Source organism: Scyliorhinus canicula, chromosome 4 (assembly GCF_902713615.1).
Source record: "Scyliorhinus canicula chromosome 4, sScyCan1.1, whole genome shotgun sequence".
In the NCBI taxonomy this organism is placed as follows: Eukaryota; Metazoa; Chordata; class Chondrichthyes; order Carcharhiniformes; family Scyliorhinidae; genus Scyliorhinus; species Scyliorhinus canicula.
Window position 1 is genome coordinate 151,525,247 of NC_052149.1, and position 15,294 is coordinate 151,540,540.

Genomic DNA, 15,294 nt, shown 5'->3' on the forward strand with positions numbered 1-15,294 from the left:
CAAGGTCAAGGCCTCAATAAGGTCTAATCCTGAACAAGGTCTAAGGGATCCTGAAACCTCAATCACTTATGAAATCCAAAAACAACATGGCTTCAATTTACCCATTGCAGGAGGTCTTGTGGTGGTGGGTAGGTAGCCTCCCTACCTAGAGACCAGAAACTCCGGGTTCAAATCCCAAGTCAGTCCTTCATGGCCACAGGGGAGATGGTGGTGCAGTGTTATTGTTGTTGGACTCATGGTACAGGTAACTCAATAAGACATGTGGAATTAAAAGTCTAATGATGACCATGAAAGCAGTCATAAAAACCCAACTGGTTCACTAATGTCCTTTAGGAAAGGAAACCTGCCTACATGTGACTCCAGACCCACACAATGCCCACTACGTGCCCTCTGAAATCGCCTAGCAAGCCACTCGGTTGTATTCAATCACTACAAAAGGAATGAAACCAGAAGGACCACCCAGCATTGACCCAAACACCTGAAACGACAATGGCAAATCCTGCCTTGGCAATCCTGCAATGTCCTTACTGGGGACATGTGTCAAAGTTGAGAGAGCTGTCTCACAGACCAATCAAGCAACAGCCTGACATGGTCATACTCATGGGATCATACCTTTCAGATAATGTCCCAGACACCACCATCACCAGCAGAGGTATCAGCAGCCCAGTGGTATACGGTCAGGAGGGAGTTTCAACATGGACTCTAGACCTCAAAGTCTCATGGCACCAGGTTAAACATGGGCAAGGAAACCTCCTGCTGATTACCATGTACCATCCATGCTCAGCTGATGAATCAGTACTCCATGTTGAATACTACTTGGAGGAAGCATCGAGGGTGGCAAGGATGCAGAATGTCCTCCGAGATGGGAGACTTCAATGTCCATCACCAAAAGTAGCTCGGTAGTACCACCACAGAGCAAGCTGGCCGGGTCCGAAAGGACGCAACTGCTAGGCCCGGGACTGTGGCACTGAGGATGCCCTCCATTGTATTGTGTGGCACTATTACCATGCAAAAACAGATCTAGCAACTCAAAACTAGAAATCCATGAGGTGCTGTGGGCAATTAGCAAAAACAGAATTATACTCAACCACAATCTGCAATCTCATGGCCCGGCATATATCCCACTCTACCATTGTCAAGCCAGGGGATCAAACCCTTGTTCAATGAAGAGTGCTGAAGGGCATGCCAGGAGCAACATCAGGCATGCCTAAAAATGAGGTATCAACCTGGTGAAGCTACAACACAGGTCTACTTGCATGCCAAACTGCATTAGTTGCAAGCGATAAACAGAGCTAAGCAATTTCACAACCAACGGAGCAGATCTACACTCTGTAGTTCGGAAACATCCAGCGTGAATGGTGGTGGACAACTAAACTGACTGAGGAGGAGGTTCCACACGTATTCATATCTTCAAAGATGGAGGAGGCCAACCCAACAGTGGACAAATATTCAGTCTTAAGTGCCAGGTGGATGATCCATCTCGGTCTCCTCCAGAGTCCTCAGCATCACATATGTCATTCTTTAGCCAACTCAATTCACTGTATGTGATATCAAGAAATGGCTGAAGGCACTTGACAGTACAAAGGCTATCGGCTCTAACAATATTCCAGAAGAATTGTGCTACAGAAATGCTGCACCTCTAGCCAAGCTGTTCTAGTACAGCTACAACACTGGGATCTAGCAGACTTGAAAAATTGCTCACGAAATGTCCTGTACTCAATAGGACAAATCCAACCCAGTAAATTACTGCCCAATCAGTCTACTCTCAATCATCAGTAAAATCAACTGGCACATACTCAGCAATAACATGCTCAGAGACACTCAGTTTGGGTTCCGCCAGGGTCATTCAACATGGACAAAGAACTGAATGCCAGAGGCTAGGTGAGAATGGCTGCCCAAAATCTCCAATTCACAAGTCAGGAGTGTATTGGAATACACCCCACTTGCCTGGATGAGTGCAGCTCCATCAATCAAACACCTTGACACCATCCAGAACAATAAGCAGCCTGCGTGACTGCTACCCATTCCATAAATATTCACTCCCTGCACCACCGACAAACAGTGGTAGCTATGAACACCATCTACCAGATGCACTGCAGGAACTCACCAAGGGTCCATGTCAGCACCTTCCAAACTCAACCTCTACCATCTAGGACAAGAGCAGCAGATACCTGGGAACACCAGGTAGGGCAGCATGGTGGTTAGCACAGTTACTTCACGGCTCCAGGGTCCCAGGTTCGATTCCCGGCTTGGGTCACTGTCTGTGTGGAGTCTGTACGTTCTCCTCATGTCTGCGTAAGTTTCCTCCTGGTGCTCCGGTTTCCGCCCACAGTCCAAAGATGTGCAGGTTAGGTGGATTGGCATGCCAAATTGCCCCTTAGTACCCAAAAATGTTAGGTGGGGTCATGGGGATAGGGTGGAGATGTGGGCATGGGTCGGGTGCTCTTTCCAAGGGACAGTGCAGACTCGATGGGCCGAATGGCCTCCTTCTGCACTGTAAATTCTATGACTCTATGACCTCCACCTGGAGGTTCCCCTCCAAGTAACTCACCACCCTTACTTGGAAATATAGCGCCGTTCCTTCACCGTCGCTGAGTCAAACTCATGGAACTTGGCCAAAAGTGTCATCAGCCTGTAAATCCTTTCAAGAGGCCCAATGGCAGGCAGCAAAGGGTGGGAGAGTTCCCCGATCATCCATACTGCAGAAGGCAAAAGCAAACCGCTGCAATACTTTCACGGACATCCAAAGGAAGTCCCTGGCTTCCCTCAGAGTATTGTATCTGGAGGAGGAGGAGGAGGAGGATTTAGGAACAGAATATTGTCTCCCTTTGGCCAGTAAATGAAAGGGATACAATGCTCCATTCTTAAAATGAGCTCTTTCACAAATACACATCTCCCACTCCACTCCCTTTCTGCTGCCATTGGGGTTTCTGTGAATAGCTTCCAAGAGGTGCCGAAGAATGTCCTGCCTGTGATCTTGAATGTCCTCTCACCACATTCCCTTTAAAGTTCTGTTTCGGGGAAAGAATTCCACCAACCTCACAAGGACGAAGGCTTGGACCACAAAATAACATACCTGCATCGTAGATATGCATCCAAGGCATAGTGTAATAGTGGTGTGGTGGTGTTATCACTGGACTAGTAATCCAGAGATGTGGGGTAATGCTCTGGGGACCCAGGTTTAAATCCAATGATGGTGAAATTTGAATTCAATTTTTTTTTAAATTTGGAATTACAAGTCTAATGATGCCTATTGGTAGATTGTTGCAAAAACCTATCTGGTTGACTAATGATACTTAGGGAAGAAAATCTGCCATCCTTACCTGGTCTGGGCCTTCCTGTGACTCCAGATCCCAGCAATATGGTGGAGTCTTAAATTACCTCTGAAATGGCTTAGCAAGCCACCCAGGTCATGGGGCAATTAGGGACACCCTGCCAGCAATACTCACATCCTATGAATGAATTTTAAAAACTAACACAGAAACCTAATTTTGCACCATTCCTTCCATTGGAGCAGGAAAGGAAGTGATACCCCATTGCAATTCGCAACATAGTATGGGAGATCAATATTACCAACAAGGATAATGATGATAAAGGTCACTGAGATTTTTAACCTTTCCTTTGAGCATATGATTGTGTTACAAAACTACATGCCTCAAGAGGAAGTTTTCTCCCCTTCTTATAATACTGGCACTAAGTTTTCCTCTTGCCACTTCCCTTTTCCATTGGTACCTGGAGTAATAATCGACTAAGGCAACAGGCAGGCAAGTTATTCTCAGGCCTCAACCAATGCAATATGTGGATCCATGGGGAATGTGGCTCCCATATGGAATTGGAGCTCCCTGTCCAGAAAGATCCGTTTCCATTCTGTTCAAAATTATCTGATCTCAGGCATGTCCCAATTGTGCTTCAAGCTAATTGTCCAGGTCATCATTCCGTCACTTCTGCCACGAAAACTCAAATTACCTCTTCTCATGTACACACCTTCACTTGCTGGAATAGCCCACCAAAAGCTGCACCCAAGGCCAACTCAGCACCTTCAGGAGAGATGGGTAGATAAATGGGAAGCAAATGGAGATTCTCTCAACAATCACAGTCTTTTGCTCCCCACTCAAGTACCTACCCGTCACATATTATCAATGTACTAATGGGGATGGGTTTCCATCTTAAAGCACAATGGATGCTGTGTATATCCCTTACAGTATCCAATCAACACAATGTACAGGTCTGGAATAAATGGAATTGAATGTAAACAGATTCCAAGATTTTTTTTTTTTTTGAAAGCCTCTGAATTTCCCCAGAGTAGAATTTTTAAAAACCCACAAAACCTGCAAAGCAGTGGAACAGGACTGGATCTCTGTACACAGTGGGTTCCAGGGCGAGGATGACACGAGAGATTGAGAGCGAATGAGAGAGTGATAGTATGCGAACCAAAACTAGTGTATGAGAGCGAGCAAACAAAAATAAGGACAGAAGTAGACCATTTAACCACTTGAGCTCAGAGAAGAGACTTCCAACCTTTTATTATTAATTGTATGAAGAAGTGTTTCTAACTTCTCTCCTTATGGAATGAGAGCAAGCAAGCACAAATGCATGAGGCCATGAGCACGAGCGAGAATACAATCAGAAAAAGGGGAGGTAATTTAGCCCCAAGCCTGCTCCCCACTCAAAGATATGGTGGCTGATATGTTTCTCCTTAGCAGCATATCTGGCAACAAGGCAGCAGAAGAAAATCTACCACTTAAGTTAAAAACTGACAATTGTGCCAGCATTTAAAGGAGAGAGTTCCAAGCTTTAAGTATCCTCTGGACACAGTAGTTCTGCACTAAATTCCTAAAAAGGCTTCGCTCGAGATTTTAGGTTATGTCTCAGGGTTGCCCGGGAGAAACAGGGGAGACAGCAGGTGGCTGGATGAGTTGTCCGAGAGAAACGGGGTGGGTTACCCGAGACAGGGTGGAAGGGAGTGAGTTGGCCAAGCAACACAGAACATAGGGGGAAAGAGACCCAGGAGCGAGGGTGGGTACACACTCACAAAAGGCTGGGGGGGGGGGGGGGGGGAGGGGGGGGGGGGTAGACAACCACAAACGGCGGGGGGAAGGGGGGTAGACACCCACAAACGGCGGGGGGAGGGAGGAGGGGGGTAGACACCCACAAACGGCGGGGGGAGGGGGGGGGGGAGACACCCACAAACGGCGGGGGGGATAGACACCCACAAACGGCGGGTAGACACCCACAAACGGCGGGGGGAGGGGGAGTAGACACCCACAAACGGCGGGGGGGAGGGGGGTAGACACCCACAAACGGCGGGGGGGAGGGGGGTAGACACCCACAAACGGCGGGGGGGGAGGGGGGTAGACACCCACAAACGGCGGGTGGGAGGGGGGTAGACACCCACAAACGGCGGGGGGGAGGGGGGTAGACACCCACAAACGGCGGGGGGGGAGGGGGGTAGACACCCACAAACGGCGGGGGGGAGGGGGGTAGACACCCACAAACGGCGGGGGGGAGGGGGGTAGACACCCACAAACGGCGGGGGGGAGGGGGGTAGACACCCACAAACGGCGGGGGGGAGGGGGGTAGACACCCACAAACGGCGGGGGGGAGGGGGGTAGACACCCACAAACGGCGGGGGGGAGGGGGGTAGACACCCACAAACGGCGGGGGGAGGGGGGGTAGACACCCACAAACGGCGGGGGGGAGGGGGGGTAGACACCCACAAACGGCGGGGGGGAGGGGTAGACACCAACAAACGGCAGGGGGGGAGGGGGGTAGACACCCACAAACGCCGGGGGGGGGGGGGAGGTAGACACCCACAAACGGTGGGGGGGCGGGGTAGACACCCACAAAAGGCAGGGAGGGGGGTAGACAACCACAAAAGGCAGGGAGGGGGGGTAGACACCCACAAAAGGCAGGGAGGGGGGAGTAGACATCCACAAACGATGGGGGGGGGGGGGGAAAGAGACACACAAAAGGCGGGGGGGGGGGGTAGACACCAACAAAAGGCGGGGGGGGGGGTAAGACACCCACAAAAGGCGGGGGGGGGGAAGACACCCACAAAAGGCGGGGGGGGGGGGAAGACACCCACAAAAGGCGGGGGGGGGGGGGAAGACTCCCACAAAAGGCGGGGGGGGGGGGGGGAAGACTCCCACAAAAGGCGGGGGGGGGGGGGAGACACCCACAAAAGGCGGGGGGGGGGGGGGGGAGACACCCACAAACGGCGGGGGGGGGGGGGGGAAGACACCCACAAACGGCGGGGGGGGGGGGGGGGAAGACACCCACAAACGGCGGGGGGGGAAGACACCCACAAAAGGCGGGGGGGGAAGACACCCACAAAAGGCGGGGGGGGAAGACACCCACAAAAGGCGGGGGGGGAAGACACCCACAAAAGGCGGGGGGGGGAAGACACCCACAAAAGGCGGGGGGGGAAGACACCCACAAAAGGCGGGGGGGAAGACACCCACAAAAGGCGGGGGGGGAAGACACCCACAAAAGGCGGGGGGGGAAGACACCCACAAAAGGCGGGGGGGAAGACACCCACAAAAGGCGGGGGGGAAGACACCCACAAAAGGCGGGGGGGACGACACCCACAAAAGGCGGGGGGGACGACACCCACAAAAGGCGGGGGGGACGACACCCACAAAAGGCGGGGGGGAAGACACCCACAAAAGGCGGGGGGGAAGACACCCACAAAAGGCGGGGGGGAAGACACCCACAAAAGGCGGGGGGGGGAAGACACCCACAAAAGGTGGGGGGGGAAGACACCCACAAAAGGCGGGGGGGGAAGACACCCACAAAAGGCGGGGGCGGGGAAGACTCCCACAAAAGGCGAATTGTGCAGATGGGGATTTGAGCATAGCGAGTGCAGGTGAAACCAGAGAGATTAGGGACCAGAGAGATTAGGGGAGGGGGAAACCAGTGAGATGAAGGGCGGGTGGGGGGTGGGGAGAAACCAGAGAGATGAAAGGGGAGGCGGGGAAACCAGAGAGATGAAAGGGGAGGGGGGGAGAAACCAGAGAGATAAAAGGGGGGGGGGGGGGAGGGAAACCAGAGAGATGAAAGGGGGGGGGAGTGAAACCAGAGATAAGGGGGGGGGGGGGGGGGAGACCAGAGATTATGGGGGGGGGGGGGTAACCAGAGAGATGATGGGGGGGGGGGGTAACCAGAGAGATGAAAGGGGGGGTTAACCAGAGAGATGAAAGGGGGGGGTAACCAGAGAGATGAAAGGGGGGGGGGGGTAACCAGAGAAATGAAGGGGGGGGGACCAGAGAGATGAAGGGGGGGGGGGGGGAACCAGAGAGATGAAGAGGTGGGGGGGCGGGACCAGAGAGATGGAGGGGGGGGAGAGAACCAGAGAGATGAAGGGGGGGGGGAACCAGAGAGATGAAGGGGGGGGAGGGGGAACCAGAGAGATGAAGGGGGGGGGGAGGAGAAACCAGAGATGAAGGGGAGGGGGAAAGCCAAAGAAATAAAGGGGCATTTTTGATTGGGGGGGGGGGGGGGGGTGAAGACAAACTGGAGAGATTGAGGCGGGACATGAATCAGAGGTTGTGGGACAGAGATGAAGGTGGTAGGGGTGAGGAACCAGAAGAAAGATGGTGGGGGGGAACGTTGGACAGAAAAAAGGTGGGTGGGGGGAAATGTGCCAGGCAAATTAAGATGGGGGTGAGGGAGAGATGAAGGGGGGGGGGTGAGGGAGAGATGAAGGGGGGGGGGGGTGAGGGAGAGATGAAGGGGGGGGGGGGTGAGGGAGAGATGAAGGGGGGGGGGTGAGGGAGAGATGAAGGGGGGGGGGGAGAGAGATGAAGGGGGGGGGAGAGATGAAGGGGGGGAGAGATGAAGGGGGGGGGAGAGATGAAGGGGGGGGGAGAGATGAAGGGGGGGGAGAGATGAAGGGGGGGAGAGATGAAGGGGGGGGAGAGATGAAGGGGGGGGAGAGATGAAGGGGGGGAGAGATGAAGGGGGGGGGAGAGATGAAGGGGGGGAGATGAAGAGGGGGGGGAAGAGATGAAGAGGGGGGGGAAGAGATGAAGAGGGGGGGAAGAGATGAAGAGGGGGGAAGAGATGAAGAGGGGGGAAGAGATGAAGAGGGGGGAAGAGATGAAGAGGGGGGGAAGAGATGAAGAGGGGGGGGAAGAGATGAAGAGGGGGGGGAAGAGATGAAGAGGGGGGGAAGAGATGAAGAGGGGGGGGGGAAGAGATGAAGAGGGGGGAAGAAATGAAGAGGGGGGGAAGAGATGAAGAGAGGGGGAAGAGATGAAGAGGGGGGGAAGAGATGAAGAGGGGGGGAAGAGATGAAGAGGGGGAAGAGATGAAGAGGGGGGGAAGAGATGAAGAGGGGAAGGAAAGAGATGATGGGGGGGTAGAATACCAGAGAGATGAGGGGGGGGGGGTACTATCAGAGAGATGAGGGGGGGGGGGTACTATCAGAGAGATGAGGGGTGGGGGAGAGGGAATACCAGAGAGATGAAGGGGGGGGGGTAATTACCAGAGAGATGTGTGGGTGGGGGGGGGGGGGGGTTACCAGAGAGATATGGGGGAGGGGGGGTTACCAGGGAGATGGGGGGGGGGTTACCAGAGAGATGGGGGGGGGGGGGGGGGGGGTTACCAGAGAAATGAGGGCGGAGTGAAATACCAGAGAGATGAAGGGGGGAATATCAGACAGATTTGGGGGAGGGGGGGTGGATTGTAGAACAATGTCGTGAGAATGAAAGAGAGGGGTGGCTGAATGAGGCAATGTGACACGCCAACTCTGATGCCCCTCCTAGTGGCAGATAGTGAAGCAGGAGCTGAAGGGGCCACTGTATAACCTCTGCGAGAGCTGGAACAGATCTGTGGACATCTCAAAAGCATGGGGGCATCTAAAGGGGACAAGAGGCCACCCCATCCCACATCCACCCCTGTGGACAAGAAATTACTCCCTGGGCAGAAACAGAATGCAATACCTGCTGCACTTGTGGAGCACGACACAATTTGAGTAAAATATACTATCGCCAGGTTGAAAGAAATATGGTATTCTTATTACTTGGGGAACAGAAGAAAATGCTACGTTTTTTTTAAAAAAGTTGCAGCTGTCAGTAGCTTCATGTGGGCAGGATAGTGGATCTGTGTGTGTGTGTGTGGGGGGGGGGGGGGGGGGTGGAGGAGAAATAGGTGAAGAATGGAAACTTCCCAACAAGTGGTTCTCAAATTCTCCCCCCCCCAGGTCTCCTCCTGCAGCCTCTTCCCCAGCACTGAGGGGACAGAGAGCCCGGGATCCTCCTGCAACAGACAAACAAGCACTTACCTGAAACTCACACAAACTAAATCAAACTCTCTCCACTTAACCCTCTCCATTTAACCCAAACGAAAATCAAAACTGCTGGGCCCTGGTTCTTTTTTTTTGAAAAAATGAAATAATAATAAGTGTGTTTTGGCCGCCGCAGGCCTCGAACCCCCCACCCCCAAGGAGGGTCATGCCGCCGTTGCTAAGGGGGCTTTGCTGCAGTTCACAAGTGGATGCACCCACCGCCACCATCAGTGTCCCCGTTGCTGCTGCTGCTCCTGCCGCCGCCACCACCAACGTCTCCCTAGTAACGCGCTCCGGGCAATTGAGCAACAGGGAGAGCTGCACCAACTTATATAAGCTCTGGCCGCTACCAACTACCCTTTGGCACTCGGGGAACGGGGGGGGAGGAGACCTGCACCCCATCTGAGATATGAAATCTACATTCTACCATCAGCGGCTCGCCATCCAGCTGTAGTTCTTAAATATTAATTTTCGTTGTAACACAAGATTGTCAACTAGTTGATTTTTTAAAAGTCTGAAATTAATTGTGAGCTGTAAACTCTATACCCCCCCACACTGCAAACAGGTTGTCCAAAGCCATAATGGCGGATCAAGGAAACCTGCCCACCAGGGAAATGGGAGAAACAGTGAAAGGGGGGGAATCAAAATTTCATCGAAATGGCTGCTGCCAGCAGAAAAGTTGGTGCTCCCTCTGTAACTAACGTAACTGAATGTATCTGTAAAAAAATCGTTTATGTGTGAGGGTTTAGTTGCTTTAGCGAAATCAGGTCTTTTAACATAGCATGAGGGTCCCCCCCCCCCCCCCCCCTCACTGACTCGGGCTCCAGGAATGGTTCAGCCCGAAGTGAAAGGGTGAAGGAGCCGGACGGACCGAACCAACGGTGATTATCGGGAGGGAAAGAAAGCGCCTGTTGAAATAAATGAATACCAGTGCTCCGTGACGTATATTGGTTTCAGTACAAAATAACAACACATATTTTATTTGGAAGACACAGTTCGAAGCTTTGGCCGGCGGGAGTTGGGAGCGGGGAAGAGTAATGATTGGTGATTGTCACTGTCTACCCTATTTCCGGTTGGGAGAGTCGGTCTGCGGCCCCGGTGGTTGCTGGGTGTTGGAGTTTTCTCCGCCGCTTCCCATGCTGCTGTGATTGAGCTGATTCCATTCACTGTGATCACCCATTCATCTGACTGTGTGCCTCCCCCAACAACAACAACTTTCACATTCCAGCCCATTGCAGCACTGCCAGCGGTGCAAGTTACAAATAAAGCAACTTTAAAAAAATATTGGCAAACTTCCATTGAGAAAGTTCCCCCTCCTCTATTTTATCAATTGACTGTTTTTCTTACCGAATGTTACTTTTATTGAAAAGTTATTGCAACGCCAGACCTAATCCTCCAGATGGCTACTTGAACGTATTTATTGTGTAGGGGGAAATACAAGTTTTTTTTTTCATCTTTAAGTACTTGTCTATATTCTTCATAATTTGCCACCGGATCACCCAGTTAGCCCCAATGGAATTTGTTGGTTTTCTCCGATTTAGAAATTAATTAACTCATGTTCCTTTGGGCGATGTTCTGTTTCTGCGCTCGAACGATGTGGCTCGTGTGAGTCTTTTGTTTGGGGGGGGGGGGGGGGGGGAAGAGACACGTACACACACAAAAAAAACTTCAGACCAAGTATTTTCTCAAAAATAAACGTGCTACTTTCTGTCCCATTGCCTGCCACACACACAAAAAAAGAACTTAATTCACAGAAGAGAACAGCTGCCTGGCCACATGGTAGCATAGGCCAAGAGCACTCTTAGCATTCAGTACTTTCTATAGTTTTATGTTGGTTGAAATCTTGATTAAAATCTACTCCCAATTTCAGCAAAAATAGAAACATTAAATCAGTGAAGATATTAAAGACAATTCAGCAATTTCTAGATGAGTATGAGCCAGAATGAGATTCCTGAGCCCAGACAAAGTCCAGTTGTATTGGTTATGATCAGAGTAATAATGGAATTTCTCTGCACTAGTGTGTGAAGGAGTACCGGTAAGAAGGAGATACAATGTCTGTCTCCTGCTGCCGAAACGGGTATCGGATTCATATTTAAATGTCTCTTTACTTTGCAGCGCCATCTGTGGAGAATCACAAATTCTCAACTTCTTTTGAAGGAAACCCTGTCAATCAGGCAGTTTTTATATTTGATCAAAGCAAATTACTGCAGCTGCTGGAATCAGAAACAAAAATATAAATACTGAACAATATCAGCAGGTCTGACAGCATCTATGGAGAGAGAAGGAAGATAATGTGTTCCTGCTAGCTGCCATTTTTTTGTACCCAAAGCAGCCAGCGCAAGGCATCCTGTCTGATTAGGCCAGCATTTGCTGTTGATCATTACCTCAGCCATCAGACGAAAGTAAAAACCTCAATTTGAAATCATATACACATAGTTACCATCTGTCGTATAATATGCATTCCACAGTAACCTGGTTTCAACCATTTCCACTCTGTACTCAACAAAAAAAAAGCTCTTTTGAGGCTATAGGATTTAAGGTTAGAGATCGAAAGTGATTTTACTAAAAAAGGTATTGATTTAATTTTGGAATGCATTATTCATTCTAATCTTAAATACTGTACATAATGGCATATCCTTCACAAGCGTTAGGATTTCCTCTGTTCCCGTGTAGCCTATTATATGGAGGGCTCATTGACAATAGCTTCCTGCCCACGGCCACTTCCAAATCTCCCCAGGTGCACAAAAGACAGAACAATACCTGTAATGACACTGATCTGTGGGATTAAATCAGGAATGTCAATCTTTTTAAACATCAAATTCTTTAGATGGCTTATGTTTCAATAGGTATGCGAATTAGCAATGTGACGGTTAATAAGCAACAATTGCCTGCAAAGTGCAAAGGAGGCCGTGAGTTTTCTGGATCGTACTTCCTAAGGGGTAGCCAACACACAGGCCAAGTTTGAGATAGCAGATGAGTAAGCACCCGAAAAAGTAGGAAGAGACAGTATATACACAGGAGTCTCGTCAGGTGTGTGCCACTCAAACTGGAACTCTGCATTACAGAGAAGTCTGCGAGGGACAATATCTCAAGGGAGTGCAGTCCAAACTATTGGTACTTTAAAAAATAGAGAGGAATTGCAGTGCTGTCCTGCAACCATCATTGTGAACCCCACATGGTGGTCCCCTTGGGGGTCAGAGTAAAGGACATGAAGAGGGTGCAAAATATTCATGGAAGGGAGTGAGCCTGAAGTTATGGTACACATCAGTATCAAAGGGGGGGGGGGGGGGGGGGGGAAGTTGTTGTCAGATATTGGGGAGCTAAGAAGGAAGTTAAAAAGTAGGGCGTCACGGCGAGTAACTCTGATTGCCAACAACTGTCACATATTGCTAGGAAGAAAATAGGAAGGAAGCATGACACAGGAGGAAGGCTTATTCAGAATATTGGATTGGAGCAGACCAAGCCAAGGAATAAAAAGACTGGTTTATGTAAATACAGTGTGGTGAATAACGTTGTTGATCTTATATAAAAAGGGATAAACTGCAAGGTCAAAATCTATTTGATTAGGGCCGAGAATCGAAACAGAAATACCCACACTACTGGCCTCCAACTAGTGGGTGAGAGATGGAGCAGAAAATCTGCAGGAAAGTCACAAATGCACAAGAACTATAGAGTAGGGTTATTTAGAAAATCATGTTAAGAATAAAAGGAAAGGAGGGTGGAATAGCTGAAATGTATTCGGGAGAAATTCCTTGATCAGCATATGTTCAGTACAACGAGGGAGGAGGCATTGTTGGATCTGGTGCTGTGGAATGATGTGGACCAATTGGCTATGGGGGAAACACTTGGGCAAGAGTGATCACAGTATCATAAGGTTTAGATTAGTAATGTAGTAATGGAGGAACAAAAAAAAACAAATGGAACTTGCAATTTGGAAGAAGTCTAACTTCAGCGGGATTTCAGGCAGAGGAAAATGGAGCTTGCACTTGGTGAGGCAAAACTGTAATAAGTGGTCTTTACAAGGAAAAGTGTTTCAGGTACAGGTATATCCCAACAAGGGGGGGGGGGGGGGGGGGGGGGGGGGGAACCAAAGCTTGAACACCTTGGATGACAAGATAGAGAATACAATTAAAAATGAGAGTGCACATGATGCATACAAGGTGAATTGTTCAAGCAAGAACCAGCCCAAATACAACAAAAATGGGAGAGAATAATGAAGAAAAGGACTGGTAAGACAATATGACAATAAAATAGCAGTTAACATAAAAAGGTAACCCAGAAATCTTTCACTTGCATGTACCTTGTCAAGTCAGTATTAAGGGGGAATAGGTCTTGATTATTCGGGACAAAGAATGCGATAAATGCTCTGGTGGTGCAAGGCAAGGCTCAATGAATGTCTTAGGATGCTGACAAAATATCAGTAGAATTGGAGATGGTAGAGAATCGATGGGATGATAATTGATTGACTGAATAGGCTAGTTATGCTTCAGATAGGTTGCCTGGCTGGATGGCTTGCATCTCAGGTTGCTAAATGAAATGGGTGTGGAAATACTGGAAGGGAATAATGTTTTCAATCTTCCCTCGATATTGGGGGGAGGGGAAGAAGGAGGAGGAGGTCCCACAGGATTGGAAAGTGACAAATGTGACCTCTGGGCAAGGTCTGAGAAACAATAATCATGGAAACAAACAACAAGCACATGGAGAGGTCAGAGTTAATTAAGAGCTAGCATGGATTTGTAGAAGGTAGATTGATCCAATTGAATGTTTTGATTAAGTGACACCAATTTGATGAAGGGAATGTAGCGGATGTTGTCCAAATGGATTTTAACAAGTAACAACAATATATCATATACAAAAGGTTAACAAAAGTGCACGTCAGCTTGGATTTTTTTTTAAAAATCAGCTCAAGGACAGAGAGTTGTGGTAAATACTTGTTTTTCCAGACTGGCGGATGGTAGACAGTGGAATTCCCGAAGGGTCTGTGATAGGATCACTGCTGTTTCAACAGATATTGGTATGTGACGGGGACACCAGGGATGGAATGAGAGAAAGACAAGTGTGAGGTTATGCATTTTGGCAGAAGAGATGCCCTTTATGGCACACCTCAAAATGTGTGCAGGTTCAGAGGAACCTGGGAATGCTTGTACATAGATGCTTGAAGGTGGCAAGACATAATGAGGATGGTTAGCAAAGTATGTGGGACTTTGGGCTTTGTAATAAGAAGTATTTAGTACAAAAGCAGTGAAGCTATGTTGAACCTTTATTTATGGTCAAAAAAGAGCAGTTCTGGTCATCACATTTTAGGAAGAATGAGAGGTTTTCTAGAGGGTGCGGAGAAGATTTACCAAAATACTTCCAGTGTGGAGGGGTTTAGTTCCAAGGTTAGGTTGGAGAATCTAGGGATGTTCTCAGGAAAGTGAGATTACAACAGGCTTAGAGAAAATAAAGTATATGAAAAGCTATTCCTATTAGCTAATGATACAAAGATTAGAGGGACATGGATTAAGATTTTTGGCAAGAGATAGAGAGATTGCAAAGAAGAAATTAAAATATACATACAGCCTGGACTTCACCTGTGTAGAAAGGTGGTGGTGACAAGAGATGAATAATTTCAAAAGGAAATTGGACAGACACTTGAAGGTAATAAAGTTAGTGCTTCAGTGGGGGTAAGAGACTGATGAGATGGGATTGCTCTTCAGGGGATCAACATGTATTTGATGGGTTGAATGCCTTCTTTGCTTGACTTACAATTGCTTCAAGCCTCTCTTCAACATTCAGTATTATACCCTGATATTGTTGACAAGAATGGAAGGACTCCCATGGGCAAACTGGAAGTAAAACGACTTTGTACAATACAGAGTATTTTTCAAATTTTTTGTTGGCTATTAAACCAGCAAATGCTGAATTTATCTTAAGGTAGATAAGTTGATTTGTGTACCGATTTTTCTGCAGAGAGGAAAAGAATAAATCTCGTTTTCATTACAAAGTCAACTGACACAAACTATTGT

The 15,294-nt window shown here is 49.1% G+C and overlaps 1 protein-coding gene across 3 annotated transcripts in view; it reads right to left on the reverse strand.

Annotated features, from left to right (window-relative positions):
- Positions 1-9,585, reverse strand: part of fam53c (family with sequence similarity 53 member C) — a 145,176-nt gene extending 135,591 nt beyond the window's left edge. For all 3 annotated transcript variants that reach the window (XM_038795348.1, XM_038795353.1, XM_038795349.1), the window contains exon 1: positions 9,506-9,585. The gene's annotated coding sequence lies outside the window, so the exon portion shown is untranslated. The remainder of the gene's footprint in view (positions 1-9,505) is intronic.
- Positions 9,586-15,294: the final 5,709 nt, after the last annotated feature.